Raw genomic sequence first — 8,401 nt, forward strand, 5'->3', positions numbered from 1 at the left:
CCTCATTATTGCATATCTAACATGCTTGGGCAGCACACCACGTATTACAACCGGTAGCAATTGTTGCATCAATATGTGGCAGTCATGTGACTTAAGACCAACTAGTTTCAACTCTTTCATGCATACAAGGTTTCTTAGGTTCGAAGAGTGACCTTCAGGCACTTTTACACTCATCAATGCCTTGCACATAGATATTTTCTCCTTTTTATTCAATGTACACATTGCTGGAGGCAAAAAAGTTCTCTTCTCGCCAACTTGTGGTGCCAAACTAGTTCTTACCCCCAATTTAACGAGATCTTTACGCTGCCACCCCATCTTTCGTTTTTCCGAGAATGTTCAACAATGTATCGAAAATACTCTCGCATACATAATTCTCGATGTGCATAACATTGAGGCAATGTCGAACATACAACGATTTCCAATAAAGAAGGTCAAAGAAAATTGATCTCTTCTTATAACACTTAGTACAACCATCATCTTTCCACTTCCCAATTCTCTTCCCCCACTCATAGTTTATGGCCTCAACTTCTTTCCATACTTGTTCCCCGGTTAAAGGTTTTGGTGCCGGGTCAAGTTCTTCCTTACCATTAAAATCTTCACTTAATTTTCTATAAGCATGATAACGAGATAAGAATCTTCGGTGTCCGGTGAATGCCATTTTATTTCCATGTTCCAACCTTTCCGCATATGTCTTCTCAACGCAATTTGAACATGCATAATATCCTTTCGTAGTGCACCCGGACAGATTACCATAAGCTGGAAAATCATTGATTGTCCACAAAAGTACAAATCTTAAGGTGAAGGACTGTTGTCGGAAAACATCATAGACTCCCTCCACTCCATCCCACAATGTTCTTAAATCCTTAACCAATGGTTCCAAGTACACATCTATATCATTGCCAGGTTGTCTAGGGCCAGAAATCAATAACGTTAAAATCATAAACTTCCTCTTCATGCACAGCTCCGGAGGAAGTTTGTATGTGACCAAAATTACTGGCCAACAACTATATCTAGTACTAAGAGAACTGTGTGGGTTTATCCCATCTGATGAACGGGCTAACCTAAGGTTTCTAGGCTCACTTGCAAAATCTGGCCACATATGATGAACCATCTTCCACGATGGTGAATCAGCTGGATGACGCAATCGACCATCTTTTATTCGACTTTCATCATGCCAAGTTAAACTTTTAGAAGTTTCAAATGACTTAAACATTCTTTTGAACCTTGGGATAGAAGGAAAGTACCATAAAACCTTCGCCAGGACCCCTTTCTTCTCCACATTCTTCTTTGTCACCTTCTATCGTGAAAGGCCACATTTAGGGCAGGTTGTCAAATCGTGATACTTATTACTATATAAAATGCAATCATTGTAGCATGCATGTATCTTCTTATACTTCAATCCCAAGGCATTCAATGTCTTATTTGCTCATACATACATGATGATACCTCTTGACCAATTGGAAGCAAATCTCCAACTTCAATAAGCATATCGGAGAAACAATTGTTCGTCATTCCATGCCTTACTTTAAGATTGTACAACTTAACCAATCCCGACAACTTGGTGTGCTTATGACACCCAGGATAAAGAGGTTTTTCTGCTTCTTCCATAAACTTCCTAAATTTGTTCAGGTTTTTAGTAAAGTGTTCATGTGCACCTTCGCACATATCAATTGTCTCATCCACCACATCACGTTCAAGATATGGTTCTTGATTTACACTTTCACTTCCATTTGATTCAATAGGTTGGCATATCCAATCCTTATAGGTTTGGTCAACCCCATTGAAATACAAATGCTCCCTTATCTCTTGCATTGAAATACAAATGCTCCCTTATTGAAATACAAATGCTCTAATAGTAAACTTTCTTGTATTCCCACATCTCTGGCATGGACAATGAATTCGCCTATGATCAATAGCATTTGCTAACGCTATCCTTAGAAATTCTTCAACCCCAGCTTCATACTCTTTGCTTCTTCTATCTTCATGCATCCAAGATTTATCTATTTCCCTTTAACTAGTCTATTTCATAAACACAAAAAAAATTATAAACGACTTGCGTTCACATTTCAAATAATGAGGAAAGCTGCCTATTATATGAGAGCATCTCAAGTTGCTTGAGATAGGAGTAGCAAGGTATACTCGGTCATTTCTTTAATACTGCAAATAAAAAACAAATATGGCCAAACAATACCCTAACTAAATTAGTGTTTTAATGATGAATATCCAGTTTAAGCATGGCATGAAAAAAGTGCAAGAACTTGTAAATTTTGATGAAATACAAGTGTACTTACAGCAGTCAAAAGATCAGTTGCAGAAACAGATCTGATCACTCTTTGACAACCCTGTAAATTAAGGCAAATACAAATTAACATATTATTTACAAAGTAAACACAAAAATTAAGGGAACTTGGACTAGAAAACTGTACAGTATTATTTAAAAAGTAAACACAGAAATTGAAACTTAGTAAAAATAAAAATAAAAATCTAATCTACTAATAGAAGTTACAGCCACCTTCAGGTGTATAGAACATGTAAGGAATGTTTAACAACCCACCTTAAATTTGCAACTTCCAACAAACTACCCAAACTAATAAATGTTCTATCTTAGATAAAAGAACAATTCAAAACCTAAACTGACAAATTATACTTAGAAAATAGCAAAACCACTTGTCAAACTTATTACATAACAAACTAAACACACGGACTGTAACAACCCAGTCCTTAATTAATATTTAATTATTAATTTATTCCAGTAAAAGACCATTATACCCCTAGAATATTTTAATGGTTTAAAAGTTGATTTTTTGACTGGAAAGGAATTTGGGGATTTCAGTTATACCGTTACGTAGAGAGCAGCGAGATGAGTCCGTAAACATGTAGTGGGCTCAAATCGGAGTTGTAACGAAGGAGTTACGATCAAAAGAAGTTCAGTGGCATAACCGTAAATATTTTGAAGTTTAGTTAGTTTTAAACCCAGAATTTTCTGCATTTTGGGGGGCTCAGGCAACCGACTTCAGGAGGTATTTTCTCTCAACTCCGATCCCCAATTCGAGCAAGACCAGTCCCATTAGAACCACCACACTTTCCTCTTCCAACCCCAGCTCTTTGTCGTCCCGATCCACTGCCGTAGTCGCGAAACAGCCAAGAAACAGGTGGTGTCGGACAGTTTTTCGTAAACTTTCGCGGCTCGTTTTCCATCATCCGGGAACCATTTCCGGTGATCCAGGTATGGAAACTCATCTATTTCTCAAGCCCTAGCTGCTGGTTGGGTAGGATTTCAGAAATTTCTAGCGTAGATAACTCGATCTTGGATCCAAAGTTTAGCCGGATTTCGAGTTGAGATTCCAGCCACTTTCGGCCAGTTTTTGGGGTAGGTCCAAGAACAAAAGTGGCTCCAAATAGGGTGTTACACCTAGGGTAGGAGTCTTGAGCCGTGCTTTGGAGTTTTTCTGGCGGCGTTATCGCTTTAGGCACCATAAGTGCCGCGCGTGTGGCGGCGCGTGGGCAGCAGGTGGGAACCACAATCAGTCCTAGAATAATCCCTTGGTCCTCACAAGCGTGCAGAATTTCGCGGATCTTATTTCAGATAACATTTGAACCCCGAATGGATCTCGCCTAGTGTGTGATTTCCGGGTTCAGAGGTTTGAACCGTTGGATCATAGTCATGTTCAGATACGTTGATCTAAGTAATTTGGATTGTATAGTAGTTGACAGATCTTAAAATGGAGTCCCAGATACTCCAAGAATGTGAGCCATAGAGCGAGGTTTACAGTAATAAACCAGTTGCAGATTATGAATAGAAGAAAGAACTACGTGTGGCTTGATTCCTCAGTAAGGGTACATAGGCAGCCTACAGTTATCAGGTGCAGCCACGAGTTAGAACCTTTGAGGTTGTGTTATTATTTTTAGGGCATTTTGGTCATTTATCACCCACACCCACCAGTGTCAGTTTTAAATAGGATTCTGCCTGGATTTCAAAGTGGAATTTGGGTCGGGTCATTTCATGGACTCTGAAACTGATGGTGGCAATTTGTGATGTCAATTAAGTTCCCATTGCATAGTCAATGAGCTTTGCAATGGTTCACTTGTCTTTCTCATATGAGACTTGTAGGAATTTTGTTTGATAAATTACATAAATGGTCAATACCAAGCCAAGCTCTACGTATTTTACTAACTTGACGAATGTGAAAAAAACCCAATTACGTTTATAGCTTAGACTGAAAGCAAACACCTATCAAAAACTAAAATTCCCAAAACACAATTCTACATGAAAATACAAAAGCCACGAAATCAAAGTATCAAATAAACCAAGCCACCGAATCAGATTAAACCATCAAGCAGGTTCCAAGATAATCAATCACAAATTTAGCAACATAACACAACAAAAAGCTATAAAAAAATATAAAAATAATTTATCTGGCGCTGATTACTAAAATTTGAAGATTGTCCTAGTATTGAGAGAAAGAATGTTTAACCTTAAATTTTAGATGTGAAGAGAGAAGAAAAGCTTACTAGAAGAGAAGGTGTTGGGTGTGGTCAAAACCTAACTTTTGGGGGATAGGGAAATGTGCTTCGAACTGATAGATGAAATCACACAATTGTGGGGGTTTTAGCAAGAATGGGGCAGTGATGGAGGAGAGAGAAGAAAGAGAGTTTTAGAGGGATTGAAGGAGAGTTTTGTTTAGGAGACGAATTTTTAGGGTAGAGTTTCAAAGTGAGTGAAAAAATTAAGAGGGAATTAGAAGAATTGGGGCTAGAATTTGAGAGGAAGTTGAAGTTTCAGAGAGACTTTGTGAGGGAGAGTAAAAGTTTTGGGTTAGGGCATCAACTCAGACTTTAGGCATCAGAGGTATATTACCAAAAAATGACCCTCTTAAAAATAAAATAAAAACTAATCACTTTAGGCATCTATATTTGTGTAGAAGATGCTAAAGGGGAATAAAGGCATCGTCATAAATAAAGAAATATGCGCGCTGATGTCTTTATACCTGTTTAGTATCGTTATTTACCAAACTGATAACTAATCTGCTAATAGCATCGATTTCCCTCTCTACCGATGCCTATCTAGTGTTGCTGTAAGTGAAATTTGACATAGTGCCTCCCACCACATTATGATGTTCCCTAAGTTTTGGGCTCAATCCGCTATCAATTGGTCCAAGAAATCAGACAATTCATTGGTTGGTGTATTGCATACTTTTAGCAATTGGATTTCTCACAAAACTCACCAAATGACACCTCCCACCATATTATGATGTTGCACAACTTTTTGGCTTAATAAGATATCGTTTGGTCCAAGAAATTGGACAATTTAGGCTCGTACGAAGTTCGTTCTATAATGGAGTGGTTGGTGTGTTGCATAGTTTTACATATTGGATTTCACTCAAAGCTCACCAAATGATTCCGTTCGCCATATTATGACGTTGCCCAAGTTTTGGGCCCAATCCGACTTCGATTGGTGCAAGAAATTGGACAATTTAGGTTTGTACGATTTTCGTTCTGTAATGAAGTGGTTGGTGTATTGAGCAGTTTTAGCAATTAGATTTCACTAAAAACTCACCAAATGACTCCCCACACCATATTATGATGTTCCTCAAGTTTTGGGCCCAATCCGATATCGATTGGTCCAAGAAATTGGACAATTTAGGTTAGCACGAAGTTCAATCTAAAATATAGTGGTTGGTATATTGCATACCATTAGAGTTTGGATTTCACTTGAAACTCAGGAAATGAATCCTCCCACCATATTATGATGTTGCCCAAGTTTTCAGCTCAATCCTGATGTCAATTGGTCCAAGAAATTGGACAATTCTCATTCTTAACTTTGTTCTAAAATAGAGTGGTTGGTGTATTATAGTTTTAGAATTGGATTTCACTCAAAACTCACCAAATGCATCCTCCCACCATATTATGATGTTCCCCAAGTTTTGGGAACGATCCGATATCGATTAGTCTAAGAAATTGGAAAATTTAGGTTCCTACGAAGTTTGCTTTGTAATGGAGTAGTTGGTGTGTAGGTTTTAGGGATTGGATTTCACTCAAACTCACCAAATGACTCCTCCGACCATATTAGGATGCTCCTCAAGTTTTCGGCTCAATCCGATATCGATTGTACCAAGAAATTGGACAATTCAAGTTCGTATGAAGTTTGTTATGCAATGGAGTGGTTGATGTGTTGCATAGTTTTAGGGATTGGATTTCACTGAACACACCAAATGACTCCTCCGATCAGTATTAAGATGGTTTTCGGCTCAATTCGATATCGATTGATCCAACGATTGGACAATTCAGGTCCGTACAAAGTTTATTATGTACTAGAGTGGTTGGTGTATTTGCATAGTTTTATATTGGACTTCGCTAAAAACTCACCAAATGACTTTTCCGACCGTATTATGATGTTCCCCAAGTTTTCGGCTCAATCCAATATCGATTGGTCCAAGAAATTAGACAATTCAGGTTCTTGTGAAGTTCGTTCCACAATGGAGTGATTGGTGTGTTGCGTAGTTTTAGGGATTCGATTTCACTCAGAACACACCAAATGACTCCTCCGATTGTATTATGATGGTTTTCGGCTCAATCCGATATCGATTGATCCAACAAATTCGGCAATTCAGGTTTGTACGAAGTTCGTTATGTAATAGAATGGTCAGTGTATTTGCGTAGTTTTATATATTGGATTTCACTAAAACTCACCAAATGACTCCTCTGACCGTATTGTGATGTTCCCCAAGTTTTCGGCTCAATGGGATATTGACTGGTCCAAGAAATTGGACAATTCAGGTTCGTACGAAGTTCGTTATAAAATGGATTGGTTGGTGTGTTGCGTAGTTTTAGGGTTGGATTTCATTAAAACTCACTAAATGACTCCTCCGACCGTATTATGATGTTCCCCAAGTTTTCGGCTCAATCCGATATTGACTGGTCCATGGAATTGGACAATTCAAGTTCCTACGAAGTTTGTTTTGTAATGGAGTGGTTGGCGTTTTGCATGGTTTTAGGGATTGGATTTCACTCAAACTCACCAAATGGACTCCTCATACCGTATTATGATGTTCCCCTAGTTTTCGGTTCAATTCGATATCGATTGTTCCAAGAAATTGGACAATTCAGGTTCGTACGATGTTTGTTACGTAATCGAGTGGTTGATGTATTTGCATAGTTTTATATATTGAATTTCACTCAAAACTCACAAAATAACTCCTCTAGCCGTATTATGATGTTCCCCAAGTTTTCGGCTCAATCCGATATCGATTGGTCCAAGAAATTAGACAATTCAAGTTCGTACAAAGTTCGTTCTAAAATGGAGTGGTTGGTATGTTACGTAATTTTATTGATTGGATTTCACTCAGAACACACCAAATTACTACTCCGATCAGTATTGTGATGTTCCCCAAGTTTTTAGCTCAATCCGATATCAATTGGTCCAAGAAATTGGACAATTCAGGTTCGTACGAAGTTCGTTATGTAATAGAGTGGTTAGTGTATTTGCGTAGTTTTATATATTGGATTTCACTCAAAACTCACCGAATGACTCCTCCAACCGTATTATGATGTTCTCCAAGTTTTCGGCTCAATCCGATATCGATTAGTCTAAGAATTGACAATTTAGGTTCGTACGAAGTTCGTTCTAAAATGGAGTGGTTGATGTGTTGCATTGGTTTTGGGATTGGATTTCACTCAAACTCACCGAATGACTCCTTCGACAGTATTATGATGTTCCCCAAGTTTTCAGCTCAATCAGATATCGATTGGTCCATGAAATTGCACAATTCAGGTTTGTACGAAGTTCGTTCTAAAATGGAGTGGTTGGTGTGTTGTGTAGTTTTAGGGATGAGATTTCACTCAGAACACACCAAATGACTCATCTGACTGTATAATGATTTTCCCCAAGTTTTGGACTCAATCCGATACCGATTGGTCTATGAAATTGGACAATTCAGGTTCCTACGAAGTTCATTCTGTAATGGAGTGGTTGGGGTATTTGCATAGTTTTATATATTGGATTTCACTCAAAACTCACCAAATGACTCCTCCAACTATATTATGGTGTTCCCCAAATTTTCACCTTAATCCGATATCGATTGGTCCAAGAAATTAGACAATTCAGGTTCATACAAAGTTCGTTCTAAAATGGAGTGGTTGGTGTGTTTACATTGTTTTAGGGATTCAATTTCACTTAGAAAACACCAAAAGACTCGTCCGACTGTATTATGACGTTCCACAAGTTTTCGGCTCAATCTGATATCAATTGGTTCAAGAAATTTGACAATTCAGGTTCGTACGAAGTTGGTTCTAAAAAGGCGTGGTTAGTATTGCGTAGTTTTAGAGGTTGGATTTCACTCAAAACACAACATATCACTCCTCCCACCATATTATGACGTTGCCCAAGTTTTGGGCTTAATCT

At 38.2% G+C, this 8,401-nt stretch overlaps 1 pseudogene; it reads right to left on the reverse strand.

Moving 5' to 3' along the window:
• Nucleotides 1-298: 298 nt before the first annotated feature.
• Nucleotides 299-1,812, reverse strand: LOC148919342 (uncharacterized; annotated as a pseudogene).
• Nucleotides 1,813-8,401: the final 6,589 nt, after the last annotated feature.

The sequence above is a fragment of the Prunus mume genome, linkage group LG3, assembly GCF_029339155.1.
Source record: "Prunus mume cultivar Tortuosa linkage group LG3, ASM2933915v1, whole genome shotgun sequence".
NCBI lineage: Eukaryota > Viridiplantae > Streptophyta > Magnoliopsida > Rosales > Rosaceae > Prunus > Prunus mume.